The sequence below is a fragment of the Musca autumnalis genome, unplaced genomic scaffold (genome assembly GCF_047663935.1).
Source record: "Musca autumnalis isolate F117 unplaced genomic scaffold, ASM4766393v1 scaffold_4, whole genome shotgun sequence".
In the NCBI taxonomy this organism is placed as follows: domain Eukaryota; kingdom Metazoa; phylum Arthropoda; class Insecta; order Diptera; family Muscidae; genus Musca; species Musca autumnalis.
In genome coordinates this window covers 95,396,569-95,418,003 of record NW_027411977.1, presented here as the reverse complement: position 1 = coordinate 95,418,003, position 21,435 = coordinate 95,396,569, and the positions used below count along the sequence as shown (strand labels likewise).

The following is a 21,435-nucleotide window of genomic DNA, read 5'->3' as shown; positions in this document are numbered from 1 at the left end:
TAAAGTATGTTGTCGTATGCAGGGTTTAACAGCCAGCATCTAAAAACATTAGCATTAGCTGCACAGTTCAACTGCTAAACAATATTTACACACTAAATAAACAACCGAACAAATATATATATTTTTGTAAATTTTTGCTTTTTTATGTTCTTTACGCCTAATCATGTTTTCGTTACGCATAATCGACAACCACGCTACATATTTAGCAGACCATTCGTCGCAGCGAATTAGCAACAGAGGGTGTTTTTGTGATTAGAGTTGTCAAAGGCGTCATTTAATATCAAAATGCCTCCATCATATAGTAGAACCTAAAGAATACTAATTATTATTGTTTAAAAATAAAAGATATACATATGTATATTAAATGGCTTCACCAAAAATTCGCATGTCCTTTGAACGAAAAAGTGGAATTAATTATATCGTGATTTTTAATGCATTTGCTGAAAACCTGGCTAAGCCGTTGAAACCATGGCCCAATTACAGGTCCTCTAGCAAGCGAATTAAAAAAAACATAGATTTGAAATGTCAAAATTCATAAACAAAGGCGAATTGAGGCGAATTCAGACCGTAGCCTTCATTTTTTTGCGCGAAATATGCGCAAAAAGTAAAAGAAAACGGTAAAATATTCTTCGCGAAGCTTAAGTAAAGATGTTGTACACAGATATTCTTTATGGAAGCGAAATATTTGTTTTTTATTTTTAATTAAAATTTTGTTTTGACAACAAATGAAGACATCAGTTGGTATTATTAGCTGTGTCTTTTTACGTGATAATTTGTAATAATAATTACTAATGTTGCATATTTTGACGAAACACAAAATACCAGCTGATCGAACTTGAACTGCTAAAATAAGTTATTGTAAATTAAATTCTCATACAAAACACATCAAATGTTGACATTTTACGTGTAAAACATTAAGTTTATTTGTTTTCTTTTTTCGAGATACATCTACCTATTTCTGTACAGTTTGACATTTATATACCCCACAGCGAATTCTAATGACAAGGGCACATGTAATTGGACCATGGTTGAAACTTTGTTGCTTATTCTCTTTTCTGATATGTGTTGATCATGTGCGGTGCAAAATATGAGTATGCGTGTCCGATGCTCTTTTATTATTGCAACAATATCAAATAGCATCGTTAGCAATATTTTTGTGAAATTTGTTGCTACATGTTGCCGTTGTTCATTGTTGCTAAACATATTTCGAAGAAATTTTAGCAGCCAAAGCTGCAAATATTCGGTGTTTTTGCTTATATGGCGTTAGCATTTTAAACCCTGGTCGTATGTATTCAAACAACGGAGATATCGCAATAGTCGCTAATACAACCCAACTTTTAATTGCGATTTTAATTCTAATAACGAATATCACAGCTTTGATTGCGGATCTTCCAAAAGCAAAGCCTTACTATGACATTAAAAATACCCCTCCTTTACATTGATGCAAAGTAGGTTGGCGTAGGAAGTCAAACAACGGAGATATCGCAATAATCGCATATTTCCATTTTTTATAAACCCGTTAAATGTCACAATTTTGATCGGATCGTCACTAAATTTTGGAGGCGGTTCCCGAGAGGCCTATTGAGTTTGGTGAGCGAAGCTTATTGTGTTTGGTGACGGTCGGATAATGGGCGAAAAACTTATATGGAGAAAATTCAAAGTTGTATTCTTATGCAAATATCTCCGCTAGTAGTAGTATTCTAAAAGGAAAGCCCGTCAATTGAAGAAGAAAAAATCTCCTTTGCATTGATGCAAAAGTCGGTAGTGCATCCCATTTTTTTGTAACCACGCTACAGGTTGGAATTTTAATCGGATAATTACGAAATTTTAGTGGTTGATGGGTGTATCACAGAGGAAGGAGCCTATTGATTTTTGTTATGCTCGGATAAAATTTAGGTGTCGGAATAGGCAAAAAAAGGATGTGTAGAATATTCAAATGTTTATTCATATGCGAATATCTCCGCTTCTAGTAGGGGTATTCCAAAGTCAAAGCTTGTCAATGGATGCATATGCGTAGGTGGTTAAACAACGGTTATGTGGAGAAAAAATCAAAGTTGTATGCTTGTGCAAATATCTCCGCTTTTAGAAGGGTTATTACAAAATGAAAGCCCATCAATGGACGAAGAAAAGACGACCTGTTAATGAAGACATTTTGAGCTTTAAATTAGTGCCAATTGCGTTACCAAAATTTGTCAAATACTAGTGATGCAAAAAAGATGCACAGATATCCCAATTTCTGCTTCTATTGGACATATTCCAAGGGGAAAGGTTGATAACACAGTACAACAAAATCGAACTTTTTTTAAATTACAAGAAACCCCGCACAGATTATGAAAGATGACCGAAAAAAAGAAGACACGTGTATCGGCGTTTTGAAAGTTTACGTCGGGAAGTAACCTAAATAGGCGTGACAAGTTTCGCCCATTTCTACAGGTTTTGAAATATTCGATATCAGATTCCTTGGAATCCTTGCATTTTAGGTATGAAGTGTCTTTGGCAATAATACTGACAACAATGCGGGGTATATTTTTATGAAGAAAATTAACCCTCACGCGAGTCACCAAAGGGGTCTTTTAGCTCCCTTTTTTCAGAAACGTTTAAAAACTCCTTTAAACGGAGTAGCTGCCATCATTATAGTATTTAGGTCCATGCCAAAACCAAGGATCTTAGGACTCGTATGTCAGATATATATTCACTGGACAGACTATCCCCGCATTTTCACATACAATATCAGGAACCTATGACTTATCGTGATGACGTTATTTTACTTTATAGTACTAACCCGATCTGGGTTGTCAATAATTTCCCTATATATATTCACCATAGCAAAGACGACATAAAAACAGTGGTGGATATAAAATTCTTTAGTTCGACTCAAATTGTAGGGTAATCAGTTTTAGGGCCATATAGCAAATTTCTCATTTTGTTTAATTTGCTGGATGGGCTTATTGACCTGTTTATCGATACAGAGTCGGCGGAAAAGGGAACTGATGAAGTTGTTTGGTGACAACTGAAACTATAGTATTCCCTACCCTCCGCCCGCAACTAATCAATTTCATATCCACTGTAAAACATTTTGTTGTTATTCAAATACTTGAATACAACAAAATATGGACTAAAGCTGAAATAAACACAAATATGTAAAATTCTGCAGTCCAACAATAAAAAACGCCAACAACAATAATAGGCATCAGCACGGCCTTGTTGATCAATGCGTAATGCAAAAACAACAACTTTCTCGTTGTTTTACCCCCGCTTATTGAAGCAACACTCCTATGTTCGTATTCTTTGCAAAGCAAAGACGACATAAAAAACAGTGGTGGATATAAAATTCTTTAGTTCGACTCAAATTGTAGGGTAATCAGTTTTAGGGCCATATAGCAACTTTCTCATTTTGTTTAATTTGCTGGATGGGCTTATTGACCTGTTTATCGATACAGAGTCGGCGGAAAAGGGAACTGATGAAGTTCCCGCAACTAATCAACTAATCAATTTCATATCCACTGTAAAACATTTTGTTGTTATTCAAATACTTGAATACAACAAAATATGGACTAAAGCTGAAATAAACACAAATATGTATATTCACCATAGATATTTCAAATACAGTTTGGATCGAGCACACATAATCTTCTGAAAGAATTTATTATCAAAAAACTTCAATAAAATTTATTTTGTGACCGCAGATAACGAAATGGTGAATAAAAACGGTAGAATATGGTCCTAGATCATATATAAAAAGCGACTGCTTCTGGAGATGTGAAATATAATAGCTACAAATTTCTTTTGTTCAGAGACTCATAATGAAATTTGATTTGGAACATTTCTGCTTTTGACACAACCCCCCAAAAGTGAGGTATTTTAGGAGATTTTGACTCAGTATGGAATAAATTTTAATTAAGAGTCTAGAAGTTTAACAAATAATATTTACCTGTAATATCTAATTTTGTAACGTCATTTTCTTAACAAAGTATTTTACTTATATATCTAGTTTGTTCTGGGACTTACAATGAAATTTTGTGTAGAATATTTCTTCTTTTACCACCTTTCGTCTAGAACTAAATTTCGTGTTACTTTTATGCATCAACTCGAAAAAAGAACAAAACAAATTTATTCAAAAAATATTTGGGTCTTTTGTTGGCAAATTTGATGTATATATTTTCTTGATATGTATTGTAAATACATATTTCATTTATTCGGCGACTTATATTGAAATTTGATGGAGAATATGTTTGTCTTTGACGTCTTCTATCTAGAATGAAGTTTTGTGGGACAAAACTTAATAAATTCAGATAAAGTACAACATTAACCCTAAAACGTGATTTTACTTTTGGCAGATTCCTGGCGTTTAGGTACAATTCAGAGTTTTAGTGTATTCGGGGACCTATAGTAAAATTTTATGACAAATTATTTTGTAGAATATTTTGATCTGATACGATCACATTTTAAAGGAGTTTTTAAACGTTTCTGAAAAAAGGGTCCAAAAAGACCCTTTTGGTGACTCGCATGAGGGTTAATTTTTTCACAAAAAGGTACCCCGCATTGTTGTCAGTATTATTGCCAAAGACACTTTATACGTAAAATGCAAGGATTCCAAGGAATCTGATGTCGAATATTTCAAAACCTGTAGAAATGGGCGGAACTTGTCACGCCTATTTAGGCTACTTCCCGACGTAAACTTTCAAAACGCCGATACACGTGTCTTCTTTTTTTTCGGCCCTCTTTCATAATCTGGCCAAACTATCTTGTAATTATTTTTTGTGTTGTACAGTGTAATGAAACTAGATCATCTGAGCTTTAAATTACTTCAAAATCACATCACATCGTGGTTGGCCCCGTCCTGACTATAGCCTTTGCTCACTTGTTTTTTATCTACATTTGTGGCCCAAATTAGCTGTAATTGGTAATGAGAATTCACAGTGGCAAAAAAACGCCTCCATACAAATTGTGAACATTAGAGGTTTCGCAACAGAAAGAAAACTAATTATTCCATATAAGTTCTGAATATTTCATGGTGGAGGGAATAAACAGTTCGGCCCGGCCGAACTTAACGCTTTATACTTGTTTAATATAAAACAGTAGTATATTTTCTAAATTTCACAAATGTTTTTATTTTCTAAATATTTCATATGGATACGGTGGTAAAGAGGTAATTTGAATGTTGTAATTTGAATAATCTGACATTGTTAAGTACGGGTTAACGACACCATCTTGTGTGGGAGGATATGATGTTTCATATCCTGCATACGGATCAAAATAACCGCCGTCAAAGACACCATTTTGTATTGGATATGGAACATTGGCTATTGGATATGGATCATAATAACCACCTTCATATGTATAGTCATATGGATTGTAGACAGCTGGCATGTTATAACCATTAAATTGGTCATTGTAGTTAGCATTTGCAACAAGTTCGGCAAAATCTTGGAGAATTAAAGCTGTTTCAGGCGACGGAGGGTGAATTTTTTCAAGTGGGATTGTAACTGATGGAATTGTGATAGATGGTTTCGATTCACTGCCGGAGTTGTTGGGAGCAGCAGTTGTAGACGTAGTTGCGGTACTTACGCTTGCATCGGAACTTGATGTTGGTGTTTCAGTTATGTTTGTATTGTACGCATTACTGCTGTGTTGATGTATTCCGCCTTTATTTATCAAAATTAAAGAAAATCCCTGACTCATTATTGCAGCTGAAGAAATCGTAGAAGATTTAGAAATAAAAGATAAAATATTTTTCAATATAATAAAGTTGTCTATTTACCAAAAATTAAAAACTTAATCCGATACTTCATCTTGCCAAGACTGGTCGTGCAACTATGAAAGTGTTTTTTCAACTCTTTTAAGCTTTTATATGACATCGAATGGAGAGGTGTTTATTGTTAAGTTTTCGTATACTTTTCTGTAATAGAAAGGCGATCACAGAAATGATTTCTTAGGAAAATATGTTAATTTCCACTTTATTGTTGTATTCTTAATTTCTGTTTCAATCTTAACTTCTTTAATGGATTAGACGAACCTTTTTGTGTCGTGTAGGCGTCAACCAACTTTAACGTTGTTATGTTCTGTTCCCAAATGAAACATCTTCTCTCAATGTGTGTCCACCGTAATTGCTGATTTAGTCGCCATGAAAATAAAAAAAAATAAAAAAAACTCAAAGACAGGTTTTATTTTCCTTTATGAATTCAATCTTATTAATTTAAGTTCAAAAATTCCCAACAACCTTTCTTTCAGATTAGAATTGAAGAAAATCTAGAAATTAGATGTGGTTCATTTTGGTTGCATGTCAATTTTGTTGGATTCTGAGAGAGATTACGTTAAGCGAAAAAGGTACACCTGCATATAATATAATTGTTTTGATATTGGTAAATTTCACAAATAGAAGTATGCAAATCGAAGTTTAATTAATCAGCTTTTAGCCCTTAAATCGAATTCAAAAACATGGAAGCTTGGAAACTTCGAAGCACCCTTTCTTTAAGAAAGGGTCTATAGAAGCAACCTTTCTGAAAAAGTGCTTCTATAGACCCTTTCTGAAAAAGGTGCTTCTATAGACCCGTTCTGAAAAAAGGTTGTTTCTATAGACCCTTTCTGAAAGAAAGCTTCTATATAAACACCTTTTCTTTCAGAAAGGGTCTATAAAATCATCCTTTCTTTCAGAAAGAGTCTATAAAATCATCCTTTCTTTCAGAAACAGTCTAGGAAAGCACCCTTTCTTTCATAAAGCACCCTTTCGTCCAGAAATGGTTTAGGAAAGCACCCTTTCTTCCAGAATGGGTCTAGGGAAGCACGCTTTCTTCCAGAAAGGGTCTATAGAAGCATCCTTTCTATCAGAAAGGGTCTATAGAAGCACCGCATCTTTCAGAAAGGATCTATAGAAGCACCGCTTCTTTCAGAAAAGATCTATAGAAGCACCATTTCTATCAGAAAGGGTCTATAGAAGCACCATTTCTTTCAGAAAGGGTCTATAGAAGCAACCTTTCTTTCAGAAAGGGTCTAGGGAAGTACCCTTCCTTCCAGAAGGATATCGGAGAGCACTCTTTCATTCAGAAGGGCCTACTGAAGCACCCTTTCTTTCAGAAAGGGTCTAGGGGAGCACCCTTTCTTCCCGAAAGCGTCTAACGAAGCTCCCTTTCTTTCATAAAAGCTCTAGGGAAGCACCCCTTCTTTCAGACAAAGTCTAAAGAAGCACACTTTCTTTAAAAAAGGGTGTATAGAAGCATCATTTCTTTCAGAAACGGCCTTTCTTTCAGAAACGGCCTTTCTTTCAAAAAGGGTCTATAGTAGCAAACTTTCTTTTAGAAAGGGTCTATAGTAGCACCCTTTCTTCCCGAAAGCGTCTAGTGAAACTCCCTTTCTTCCCGAAAGCGTCTAGTGAAGCTCCCTTTCTTTCATAAAGGCTCTAGGGAAGCACCCCTTCCTTCAGAAAGAAGTCTATAGAAGCACACTTTCTCTCAAAAAGGGTCTATAGAAGCACCCTTCCTTTCAAAAAGGGTCTATAGCAGCACCCTTTCTTTCAAAAAGGTTCTTTAGAGGCACCCTTTCTTCCAGAAAAAGTCTATAGAAGCACTCTTTCTTTCAGAAAGGGTCTATAGAAGCACCCTTTCTTTCGGAAAGGGTCTATAGGAGCACCCTTCCTTTCGGAAAGGGTCTATAGAAGCACCATTGCTTTCACAAGGGGTCTATAGAAGCCCCCTTTGTTTCAGAAAGAGCCTATAGAAGCTCCCCTTTTTTCAGAAAGGGTCTGTAGAAGCCCCCTTTTTTCAGAAAGGGTCTGTAGAAGCCCCCTTTCTCTCAGAAAGAGCCTATAGAAGCCCTCTTTCTTTCAGAAAGAGCCTATAGAAGCCCCCCTTTCTTTCAGAAAGAGCCTTTAGGAGCCCCCTTTCATTCAGAAAGCTTCTATAGAAGCACCCTTTCTTTCAGAAAGAGCCTATAGAAGCCCCCTTTCTTTCAGAAAGGGTCTATAGAAACACCCTTCCTTTCAGAAAGGGTCTATAGAAACACTCTTCCTTTCAGAATGGCCTGTAGAAGCGACCTTTCTTTCAGAAAGGGTTTGTAGAAGCACCCTATCCTTCAGAAGGGGTCTGTAGAAGCACTTTTTCTTTCAGAAAGTGTCTATAGAAGCCCCCTTTCTTTCAGAAAGGGTCTGTAGAAGCCCCCTTTCTTTCAGAAAGAGCCTATAGAACCCCCCTTTCAGAAAGGGTCCGTAGAAGCCCCCTTTCTTTCAGAAAGAGCCTATAGAAGTCCTCTTTCTTTCAGAAAGGTTCTATAGAAGCCCCCTTTCTTTCAGAATGGTTCTATAGAAGCCCCCTTTCTTTCAGAATGGTTCTATAGAAGCACCCTTTCTTTCAGAAAGGGTCTGTAGAACCCGCTTTCAGAAAGGGTCTGTAAAAGCCCCTTTTTTTAGAAAGGGTCTGTAGAAGCCCCCTTACTTTCAGAAAGAGCCTATAGAACCCCCCTTTCAGAAAGGGTAAGTAGAAGCCCCCTTTCTTTCAGAAAGAGCCTATAGAAGCCCTATTTCTTTCAGAAAGGTTCTACAGAAGCACCCTTTCTCTCAGAATGGTTCTATAGAAGCACCCTTTCTTTCAGAAAGGGTCTGTAGAACCCGCTTTCAGAAAGGGTCTGTAAAAGCCCCTTTTTTCAGAAAGGGTCTGTAGAAGCCCCCTTTCTTTCAGAAAGAGCCTATAGAACCCCCCTTTCAGAAAGGGTCTGTTGAAGCCCCTTTCTTTCAGAAAGGGTCTATAGAAGCACCCTTGGAAACCCCCTTTCTATTAGAAAGAAGCCCCCTTTCTTTCCGAAAGGGTCTGTAGAAGCCCCCTTTCTTTCAGAAAATTTCTATAGAATGACACTTCATTTCAGAAAGGGCTTATAGAAGCACCCTTCCATTCAGAAAGGTTCTATGGAAGCACACTTCCTTTCAGAAAGAGTCTGTAGAAGCGCCCTTTCATTCAGAATGGGTCTATAGAAGCACACTTCCTTTCAGAAAGAGCCTATAGAAGCACCCTTTCTTTTAGAAAGGGTCTGTAGAAGCACTCTTTCTTTTAGAAAGGGTCTGTAGAAACCCCTTTCTTTCAGAAAGTGTCTATAGAAACCCCCTTTCTTTCAGAAAGAAGCCCCCTTTCTTTCAGAAAGAGCTTATAGAAGCCCCCTTTCTTTCCGAAAGGGTCTGTAGAAGCCCCCTTTCTTTCAGAAAGAGCCTAGAAGCCCCTTCCCGAAAGCGTCTAGTGAAACTCCCTTTCTTCCCGAAAGCGTCTAGTGAAGCTCCTTTTCTTTCATAAAGGCTCTAGGGAAGCACCACTTCCTTCAGAAAGAAGTCTATAGAAGCACACTTTCTCTCAAAAAGGGTCTATAGAAGCACCCTTCCTTTCAAAAAGGGTCTATAGCAGCACCCTTTCTTTCAAAAAGGGTCTATAGAAGCACCCTTCCTTTCAGAAAGGTTCTATAGAGGCACCCTTTCTTCCAGAAAAAGTCTATAGAAGCACTCTTTCTTTCAGAAAGGGTCTATAGAAGCACCCTTTCTTTCGGAAAGGGTCTATAGAAGCACACTTCCTTTCGGAAAGGGTCTATAGAAGCACCATTGCTTTCAAAAAAGGTCTATAGAAGCACCCTTTTTTCGGAGAGGGTCTATAGAAGCACCCTTTTTCGGAGAGGGTCTATAGAAGCACCCTTCCTTTCCAAAAGGTTCTATAAAGGCAACCTTTCTTCCAGAAAAAGTCTATAGAAGCACTCTTTCTTTCAGAAAGGGTCTATAGAAGCACCCTTTCTTTCGGAAAGGGTCTATAGGAGCACCCTTCCTTTCGGAAAGGGTCTATAGAAGCACCATTGCTTTCACAAGGGGTCTATAGAAGCCCCCTTTGTTTCAGAAAGAGCCTATAGAAGTTCCCCTTTTTTCAGAAAGGGTCTGTAGAAGCCCCCTTTCTTTCAGAAAGAGCCTATAGAAGCCCTCTTTCTTTTAGAAAGAGCCTATAGAAGCCCCCCTTTCTTTCAGGAAGAGCCTTTAGGAGCCCCCTTTCATTCAGAAAGCTTCTATAGAAGCAACCTTTCTTTCAGAAAGAGCCTATAGAAGCCCCCTTTCTTTCAGAAAGGGTCTATAGAAACACCCTTCCTTTCAGAAAGGGTCTATAGAAACAGCCTTCCTTTTAGAAAGGGTCTATAGAAACACCCTTCCTTTCAGAATGGCCTGTAGAAGCGACCTTTCTTTCAGAAAGGGTTTGTAGAAGCACCCTATCCTTCAGAAGGGGTCTGTAGAAGCACTTTTTCTTTCAGAAAGTGTCTATAGAAGCCCCCTTTCTTTCAGAAAGGGTCTGTAGAAGCCCCCTTTCTTTCAGAAAGAGCCTATAGAACCCCCCTTTCAGAAAGGGTCCGTAGAAGCCCCCTTTCTTTCAGAAAGAGCCTATAGAAGTCCTCTTTCTTTCAGAATGGTTCTATAGAAGCCCCCTTTCTTTCAGAAAGGGTCTGTAGAACCCGCTTTCAGAAAGGGTCTGTAAAAGCCCCTTTTTTTAGAAAGGGTCTGTAGAAGCCCCCTTTCTTTCAGAAAGAGCCTATAGAACCCCCCTTTCAGAAAGGGTAAGTAGAAGCCCCCTTTCTTTCAGAAAGAGCCTATGGAAGCCCTATTTCTTTCAGAAAGGTTCTACAGAAGCACCCTTTCTCTCAGAATGGTTCTATAGAAGCACCCTTTCTTTCAGAAAGGGTCTGTAGAACCCGCTTTCAGAAAGGGTCTGTAAAAGCCCCTTTTTTCAGAAAGGGTCTGTAGAAGCCCCCTTTCTTTCAGAAAGAGCCTATAGAACCCCCCTTTCAGAAAGGGTAAGTAGAAGCCCCCTTTCTTTCAGAAAGAGCCTATAGAAGCCCTATTTCTTTCAGAAAGGTTCTACAGAAGCACCCTTTCTCTCAGAATGGTTCTATAGAAGCACCCTTTCTTTCAGAAAGGGTCTGTAGAACCCGCTTTCAGAAAGGGTCTGTAAAAGCCCCTTTTTTCAGAAAGGGTCTGTAGAAGCCCCCTTTCTTTCAGAAAGAGCCTATAGAACCCCCCTTTCAGAAAGGGTCTGTTGAAGCCCCTTTCTTTCAGAAAGGGTCTATAGAAGCACCCTTGGAAACCCCCTTTCTATCAGAAAGAAGCCCCCTTTCTTTCAGAAAGAGCCTATAGAAGCCCCCTTTCTTTCCGAAAGGGTCTGTAGAAGCCGCCTTTCTTTCAGAAAGTTTCTATAGAATGACACTTCATTTCAGAAAGGGCTTATAGAAGCACCCTTCCATTCAGAAAGGTTCTATAGAAGCACACTTCCTTTCAGAAAGAGTCTGTAGAAGCGCCCTTTCATTCAGAAAGGGTCTATAGAAGCACACTTCCTTTCAGAAAGAGCCTATAGAAGCAGCCTTTCTTTTAGAAAGGGTCTGTAGAAGCACTCTTTCTTTTAGAAAGGGTCTGTAGAAACCCCTTTCTTTCAGAAAGTGTCTATAAAAGCCCCCTTTCTTTCAGAAAGAGCCTATAGAAACCCCCTTTCTATCAGAAAGAAGCCCCCTTTCTTTCAGAAAGAGCTTATAGAAGCCCCCTTTCTTTCCGAAAGGGTCTGTAGAAGCCCCATTTCTTTCAGAAAGATCCTACAGAAGCCCCCTTTCAGAAAGGGTCTGTAGAAGCCTCAGCCTCAGGTCTGTAGAACCCCCCTTTCAGAAAGGGTCTGTAGAAGCCCCCTTTCTTTCAGAAAGATCCAATAGAAGCCCTCTTTCTTTCAGAAAGAGCCTGTAGAACCCCCCTTTCAGAAAGGGTCTGTAGAAGATCCCTTTCTTTCAGAAAGGGTCTGTAGAAGCCCCATTTCTTTCAGAAAGAGCCTACAGAACCCCCCTTTCAGAAAGTGTCTGTAGAAGCCCCCTTTCTTTCAGAAAGAGCCTATAGAAGCCCTCTTTCTTTCAGAACGGTTCTATAGAAGCCCCCTTTCTTTCAGGATGGTTCTATAGAAGCACCCTTTCTTTCAGAAATGGTCTGTAGGAACCCCCTTTCAGAAAGGGTCTGTAGAAGCCCCCTTTTTCAGAAAGGGTCTGTAGAAGCCCCCATTCTTTCAGAAAGAGCCTATAGAAGCCCTATTTCTTTCAGAAAGGTTCCTTCAGAAAGGGTCTATAGAAGCACCTTTTCTTTCAAAAAGCGTCTGTAGAAGCAACATTTCTTTCAGAAAGGGTTTGTAGAAGCGCCCTTTCTTTCAGAAAGGTTCTATGGAATGACACTTCATTTCAGAAAGGGCTTATAGAAGCACCCTTCCATTCAGAAAGATTCCATAGAAGCACACTTCCTTTCAGAAAGAGTCTGTAGAAGCGCCCTTTCTTTCAGAAAGAGTCTGTAGAAGCGCCCTTTCATTCAGAAAGGGTCTATAGAAGCACACTTCCTTTCAGAAAGAGCCTATAGAAGCACCCTTTCTTTTAGAAAGGGTCTGTAGAAGCACTCTTTCTTTTAGAAAGTGTCTGTAGAAGAACCCTTCCTTTCAGAAAGAGCCTATAGAAGCACCCTTTCTTTTAGAAAGGGTCTGTAGAAGCACTCTTTCTTTTAGAAAGGGTCTGTAGAAGAACCCTTCCTTTCTGTAGAAGCACTCTTTCTTTTAGAAAGGGTCTGTAGAAGAACCCTTCCTTTCAGAAAGAGCCTATAGAAGCACCCTTTCTTTTAGAAAGGGTCTGTAGAAGCACTCTTTCTTTTAGAAAGGGTCTGTAGAAGAACCCTTCCTTTCAGAAAGAGCCTATAGAAGCACCCTTTCTTTTAGAAAGGGTCTGTAGAAGCACTCTTTCTTTTAGAAATGGTCTGTAGAAGCACTTTTTCTTTTAGAAAGGGTCTGTAGAAGCGCCCTTTCTTTCAGAAGGGGTCTATAGAAGCACCATTTCTTTGAAGAAAGTTTCTTTTATTCGTAAGTAAATCAGTTTGAAGATCCCTACTAGCAGAGACCACTTCTTCCAAGAATAGAACAAAATACAAGTTGCAATGCTCTTCATCAAAAGACGTGATTTGGATGCTATTTGGACTGCATCCTATCCTAAAGGTCTGGTGAAAATGCAGAGCTAAACGATTAGTTAAAAATACATGATTATGTATGTACGAATATTTTGATGTCATTCCAGATCACTTTGTATGAACTATTTAACTTCATCTTTAAAAGCAAACTTTGTGATCGATTGTTTTGAAAAATATTTTTAAAACAAATTCGAAATGTATTACACTGAAATCCCACATAACAAAAATATTAAATAAAAGAAAATTAAATAAAACATTTTTTTTTAAATATTTTATTTTAATTCTTATCTTAAAAATAGGCGATGATTAAAATAACTTGGGCCCACATATCGATACTGTTGGGCATATTGTGCTGCAGCATATGGATCATAGTATTGTGTATAACCATAGAGATTATTATATTGCGGGACATCTTGATTAAAACGAGCATCACTGTTTACAGTATTATAAATTGTCGCTACCATATCGGCAATATCCCGTAAAGAAAAAGACGACGTGGTGGGAGCAAACCGATTTGGATTCAGCATTTGGAAAATGGGTAAACCGCTAAAACGGTTTAATACCGATGGAGTTGATGATCCCGTTGCTGTTGTTTGGGTATTTGTGGGGACATTTGCTGCTGCCGAGGTGCCAGTTGTTGTGGGTGTTGCAGCTGTTGTCTGCCCAACATTACTGGCAACTTCAGATGTGGTGGAAGATCCTGCAGTGATTGATGTTTTCGTTTCCGTCTTGTATTTAGTGTGTTCATGTACTCCACCAGTATTTACCATAATTGTGGAAAATGCTTGTCCAAGCATAATAGCTTAAGATGAAAAAAAAAAGAAAGTAGAAAATAAAAACATGACAGTGAAAAAGATAAAATTCAAATAAATTCTTTAGAACACCAAAAACTTACCTAAAAATAAACATTGAAGCTGGAACTTCATCTTGTGTTATGAAGTGATATTTTCCAAATGTTTAACCTTTTATAGGTTCCGCCACATCATACAAGCATTTATTGTTGTTTTTATTTCTCAGTGGTTGGACTTAAAGGTAGAAGAGAAATGAATAATCTTCGTTTTTCTTTATTTGAAAATATGTAAATTAATCCAATAAACATTCATTCTTCATAGGGATTTCATTAGAAGAATTAATTTCTTATTTTTAAGGTTCGCTGCATGATGGGCGTAATTCAAGAGAGACTTTTTATAGATTTGTCTAAAGAAATTCATTGGTGTTGTCGCCATGTTAACGTTAAAAACCAAATTGTACGATTCCCTGCATCATTCTGTAACTCTTCTCTGCAAACATTTTCCATCGCATAAGGTTAATTCGCGATTTTCCAGGAAGATCAAGTGAATCACGGATGAGCTCTCCTAATAATTTTCCACGTATTACCAACATAGTCTAAGATGTTTACTCAAAACGAATCACTACCAAGAGTCGCAGATGAATCATATGGAAGATCTTTAGAAGAAGAACATTTTTACAAGGTCCGGCGTATGACTTCTATATTTTTTGATATGTAATCGCCATAATTGTTGCAGAAACTTTTTGTATCGAGCGTACAACATCTCTTTGATATATTCGTGTCGAAAACTCCCACAACAAATATTTATTTGTATCCGAGAAAGACTGATTTTTGTCGGTAACTCGAAAAAGGCTTTACATAATTAATGATGTACGCTTAATAATAAAATGGAAATATATAATTTTCTAGAGGGATTCTGTAAGTCCTTGGTCACACTAGTGATTTTCTCTAAACGAATAATAGGTAGAGGCAACATCGCAAACACAGAACCCTCGTCTATAAACTCGAATTCCTATACACTTTTTTTGATTACTGACAAAAATCGGCAAAATTATAAACGAAAAGTTCAAATAAATGTTGACTCTCACACTCTTGCTATTGTTAGAACTTTACGACTAATTTTTATTCGTCGTTAACTTACCGAAAAACATCATAAATTACCGAAATTATAAGCTTTTCAATTTAAACGATTTTTGTCGGTAACTCAAAAAATGAGTTTAGAGAATCGCCATACAGAACTTCTAAAACAACCGATGTATTTCATTTTTATACCCTCAGACTTTGGGCCAACGACTGTATGCAGATTAGGGTTATGACTTTTTGACATTTTTCCTCAAAAATGATTTCCTATAGCAGGGATGAATGAACTTTTGCCTATTAATCACTATGCTATCGTTTATTCCATTGAAATATAAAAAAAGTTCACGCACAAATCGATTTTTAAAAAAATAATTTTTTGAAAAAATATATGAAATGCAAAATTTTTTTTTTCAAAAAATTAATTTTTGTTGCAAGAATGAATAAATATAAGCCTACTAATAACTATAATAACGTTTATTTCATTCAAACATTAAAAAAGTCGAGAAAAAGGTCACTTTGAAAAATTTTTAAATTTTTTGTTTTTTGTTAAAAAATTATATTTTGAATAAAAGCGTTTACGACATTTTAACGATTCTCAGAATTGAAAAAAAATAGTGAGAAATAAATTTTATGTCATTTTAAAGTTTATTTTCAATTATATATCTGTTTTCAGTGACTTCAAGAAATTGTCCATAATTTTGATAAATTCAAATTTTAAAATCATTTTGTGCGTGAGGTTTTTTCACCAAATCACCTTATAGTTAAGATTTTATGTAATCTTATGGCAAAACTCATCACGCTATGATACAGGGATATGAGGTTGTAAAAAAGTCATAACCCTAATGCAGATATTCAATAGAAAACAAGTTATAGGATCACACGACATAAACAAAATGACATAAACGTTTGTTTCTCACTATTTTTATGATCGTTTTATAACACATACATATATCATTTTATATTATATATAACTTTATTTCATATATCATAAAAATTGAAAATGGTAATTTTAGTCATTAATATGCAAAAGGCCATTCATTCGTGCAACAGGAAATATTTTTTTAAGGATTTTTTTTTCATTTCATAGCATTTTTTCAAAAATATATTTTTTCCAAATTGGTTTGTGCGGAACCTTTTTTAAAATAAATTGGAATGAATATTATTGTAGGCAAATCATTTTTGAGAAAAAATGTCAAAAAGTCATAATCCTAATGAATACACTTTGTAAAACCAAAAATGTGCGAAATAATGGTTTTAGACCCCAAGTTTAAGTACAAAACCTTCGGGTACATCTGTCGCTAAAGATCAACAAATTTCGTTAAAATAGTGGCCACGACAACTCTCGAAGAGATTAACCGATTTGGTCCATACTTTGCACATCGTAATATTTCTACAAGACAAAGATCAAGTTCAGATATGGACTCAAAATTTCGGAAAATTGCAGTTTAAGATCTAATTTCCAATCAAATTAATTTTTTTAACTGGTTTTCCTCGAAGCCATTTTTACGAAGGTACAAGTTTTTTTCAGGAGCAAGTCCATACTTCCTGAATAACGCGAAAGCTATAAAAAATCCCTACCACCACCGTATGTAGTGCGCATGACAACGCTAGAATCGGATACTGCGGTGATCAAATCTTTGCATATTGTAATATTTCTTCCAATCTTAGATAAGGTTCGAAGATGGTGCTTATCGGTCCACTCCTTCCGGTATATCCCCCACAAAATTTCAAAATTACTGTCTAAAATAGTACCTATTTTAAACAAAGCTACCGAGCTTATAATATTTTCTCCAAACTTAGTTTAAGTTTAAAAATTACCCATATCGGTCCACTCCTTATCGTACCTCCCCCACAACATTTCAACATTTTTGTTTAAGTGCAGTTAAGAATCTGTTCGAAGATATTTTGGAAATGTATACATATGCTACTCATTGTGGTCCTGTTTAGAAGCGTTGTTATGTTTTTCGTGGCAAGTCCATGTTTCCTGACATAGTGGTCCAACAAAACCCCTAAGATATACGGTGACCAACTGAAACGATGGTACTTGTTGCCTGAAGTCTGTGAAAAAATTCGAAAAAACGAACAAGAGAAAACGAACCACGCGTTGCGCCTAAACCAACATAAATGAAAGAAGATTACATCTGGGAAGTTTTTGAGGATTCAATGTTCACTGATGAGAAAAATCAAAAAAAAAAAAAACAAAACAAAAAAAATAGAGTGAGGGATTTTTGAATAAATCGATGTTAAAGTTCACATTTATAGGTTTATAGGTTTTCACGATTTTGCTTGGAAACCGCAAGTCCTACCGAAATAGGACTAAAGGAAATGTTGTAGCAGCGAAAATTCTCTGTACACGGGGAAAAAGGCTTCTCTAGCATATTTTGCAGCAAACATATTTTTGTTTGCAACCAATCTCAAACAAATATTTGTTTTACATTTATAAATTTTTACACTCTGTGTCATTTTTTGAGTCATGGTTTATTAACCACATTCTGACACCACAGCGTGATGGAAGACTAAAAATAAGAAGACACGTGTCCCGCCGTTTTTCCCTATCACTTCAACTTTCGCTGTTATGGGCTATAGAGACCTGAGGCTTTGATGTCAAAAGGGATCATTTTGTCAGGCACATATCTTCTAAAACGCTTGGAATTTGGGAGGAAAGGTTGAAGCTCTCGTGCTAAAGAATAATAATTGTGGACATATAAAATCCATTGGACCTCATCTTCAAGATCAAACTCGTCAAGGTCCAATTTCCATTATGGCTTTTTCTCGGATTTTAGTCTATGGTTGTTTGCTTCAATTTTGATCGGTTTGATACTGGAGACTAAAATCCGAGAAAAAATATAATGGAAATTTGACCTTGAAGACGAAGTTGAATGGATTTTAAGTGTTCACAATTATTATTCTTTAGGAAGAGAGCTACAACTTTGCCTCTACTAGTAATTCCAAGCGGTTTAGAAGATATGTGCTTGACAAAATGATCACTTTTGACATCAAAGCCTCAGGTATCTATGGGCCTATAACCGCGAAAGTGGAAGTGATAGGGAAAACTCCGGCACACGTGTCTTCTTATTTTTGGTCTTCTATCACGCTGCGGTGTCAAAATATAGTGTTATTGAAAGGCACCCTGTCAGCAGTGAGTGAAGTTTCTAACTCCCTCGCCTAAGACGTCACTCCGGAGACACGCCAAGGAAGATCGTTGGTGAATTACCTTTTTACCTTTACCTTTACCTTTTATCGCGTATGCCGACACTTCGGAGTGACTTCCAAGGCGATTGTTTACATTTTTTTAATAATTCAACACGTTTGAACAAATGCGGAACATTTTTCTATCTGATGATTATATGAGACGGTGGTGCAGTTCAGAGATCATCAATGAGTTACTTGCCCCCGTAAGCCAATTGAGCACGCACAAGTTTTTTGGGCCTTTTGCTATTTTAACGCATGTGTTTTCTCGCACTCGGTGTTTTTTCCACCACCACCAAAAATACTTGCGACGCATCAAGACCGTTGCTTGTGCGTAATAAGTAAAACAAGTATTCATCAAAATTTGCACTGTTACAAAACTCGCAATCGTAGATATTTTGCCAAGTGACTTATCAAGTGGAAGCACACACACAACACTACAAAAAATAAACAATTGTAATTTTATTTGTTGTTGTTTCGTGTGTGTATGCTTTTCTTTATTTGCTTGGAATGTTATGTGTGTTTTTGCATGTTCTTTTAACGTTTGAAAATCAGTGATCTTAGCTCTCATTCTCTCGGAGAGCACGAGACAATCGGTTGAATTACAAGGGTTGAAAACAATACTTGATGTGCAATGAGCAAAAAAGTAAGACAGAAATTGTTATTGCGTATTTAAAACTACTTGGCAAAGCATACGCAAGTGTCAAAAAATATCCATTTTTAAACAACTTATTTTTAGAGTGGCTAGCCACACTCGTACATATTTTGAGAATGACAAGCAACACTTGCATTTATTTTTTAGAGTAGCAAGCCGCACATACGCTTGTTTTTCAGCATGTGGCTTATGAGTGTCAAAATCAGCTACTTGCGCACTTCTCTGGTGCAGTTGTAAGCTAACTCGCTTTGCGCTCTGAAGGTCCCGGTTCGCTTCCGAAGTCAGGCAACAAAACAACATCATTTTTAAAATAACAAAATTAATGTAGGCGGAAATTCCAAAAAATAAAAAAAAAATTAAAGAAAAACTAAAATAAAAATATAAATAAAAAATTAGTAGAACAAAAAAAAATATTTTTTTTTTAATTGAAAGAACTATCGCGGAAATGATCTCCATGAAGTGTCACTGGAGTGACTTCCAAGAGGACACATCAGCGGGAACTCGGTATCTGCAATCAAATGATTTTATAATATAATAAATAGCTACACTGCACCCCGGTTAACTACCTCCCATAAAATTCCAAAAGAATGAGGCAGTTATGCGGGAAAGGCAGTTACGAAAATCCCGCATAGCTGCCTCATATGAGCAGTTATAAAAATCTCATCTCAACCTTACGAAAATGACAACAATTAGAACATAATCGTCAAGAAACAAAGCGATGTATAGTAGAATAGTTAATTTCAAGTCTAAAAATATTAAGTTGTAGTATTTAACCAATAAGAAATTTAGTCATCAGTGAGCATAACATAGCACTGGACATCTTCATCACAATTCAGGTACATCAGTGCGGGTAATAAACCGATAAAAGTATTATTAAATGTTCCTTTTGGGGAAAATATTTGACGGCAAATATCCGAATTGGGTACTTATAGAAAAGTAGTTAACCGGGACAGTTTGAACTCATTTATATGAAAAAAATTTTGGGGATTTAGGTTGTGAGGCAATTAAACGGGAAAGGTAGTTAAGCAGAGAGGTAGATAAACGGGGTGAAGGTACATCCAAATTTCAAATACATATATGTATAGAAAATTTTACATAATTGCTGAAATTCTGGTCATTATCAGCTAAACTAATGGGAGTTGAACCAAGTAACCTTTGGCAAAAATCTTTCAAATAAAGTTCTCAGCAATTCTTCAGAACATTCTGAAACTCTAAAATGCTTACTTAATGTTGTTTCAGCATTATTTTGCATCACATCTTTTACAACACGTATTTCAAACACAGTTCACAGCAACAGTTTATTCTCGCATTTACGATTTCACCACATTATTGACATATTTATTAAATAGCCGTTGAAAAACATGCTGAAAACTAGGTGATAGAGGCATTTTCTTCCAAAAGAAGACATTAAGAAAAAATTAACGGTTTTGGTGATATGGTGCAAAATCTAGACAAATTATGGAAAATTTCGATATTTTATAACATTTGAGTCTATAAATGTAGTTTTTCGAGTTCATTATTTCTCCAAATATTTTAATCTTGCCCTTATCTACAAATATGCTACAGAAGTCAGATGAAGATTCACCTAGGTTTCAAAGATATATCCCAGAATTTCTTTAAAAAGCCAATATTTAACCATAAAATCCAAGCTGGATCTGACACAACAAAACCCAACTAGCGTTTCCGTCGTTTGGGTCTGTACTTTCAAAAAATCCTAAGCTCAAATTGTTCGCACAAGATTATCTTAAAAATGCTGCACAGTGTAATAGGAATTAGTTGTATTACATTTGTCTACATAACTATTTCCAGTATTATTGTCCACTGCTTCACGTTATTAGCTAATTTTGCAAAAATCTCATGTAATCGGAAGCGATGCCTCCTCCTGCGTCTGTTGCACTCAATCCGACTTCAATTGTTGTTATCATGCACTGGTTTCAAAAATACATGTGTAAATCCTAGTAATAACAAAAAAAGTTTTAAAAAACCTTTCCAACCACGACATGTTATTTATTCGTTTACAAAACAGACAAAACACCTTTAAAATTTACACTACGCCTTTATACAAAAAGCTGTCAGCTAACGCATATTGACAAAATAGGAAATGCATTTCACATGTAATGGTTTAAAGTTAAAAAACTGCCCTAAGATATTGAATATTGATTTTATAAAAATATAAATGCATCATAGATATTTTCTATAAATACATACATACCTCAAAATAAACTGCATATCAACCTGCTTTTATGTTCATCACATTTTGATGTAAAACAATGATGGAATTCTAATGTTTAATTAATGTAAACCATTGATAGTTGTTTTTCTTTAATATCAATGCACTACAAAATCTGTTTTGATGAAAACTTCAAAATCAGCCACAACATCGCGGCACAGCATTATTTTTAAACCAATGCAATAAAATTTTGAAATTTTATATCCCAATTAAGATGAATAACTTAAGGCTTGACTCTACTTTTCACATTCACAATTAATCCATCAGGAAAGAAAAGAGGCGTATCACACACAAGCATGTATATTCATTAGGTCAGTAAAATTTTTTCTGAGTTTCAAATACAACGTCGGCGCCACATAAACCCCTAACTTTTTTTAAAGTTTATTCGTCCAAACTACTTCCATGACAAATCATTTCCTAAAGAGTATTCTTTTTATATACTTGTTTATATAGCAATAAAAATTTTTATGGTTTTTTATACATCCAGATATAATAGTCGTCAGAGTTGCACATTT

General features: G+C 36.2%; 1 protein-coding gene across 1 annotated transcript in view; it reads left to right on the top strand.

Annotated features, from left to right (window-relative positions):
- Positions 1-21,435, top strand: part of LOC141401131 (unconventional myosin IC-like) — a 216,331-nt gene that overhangs the window by 114,863 nt on the left and 80,033 nt on the right. The window lies entirely within an intron of this gene.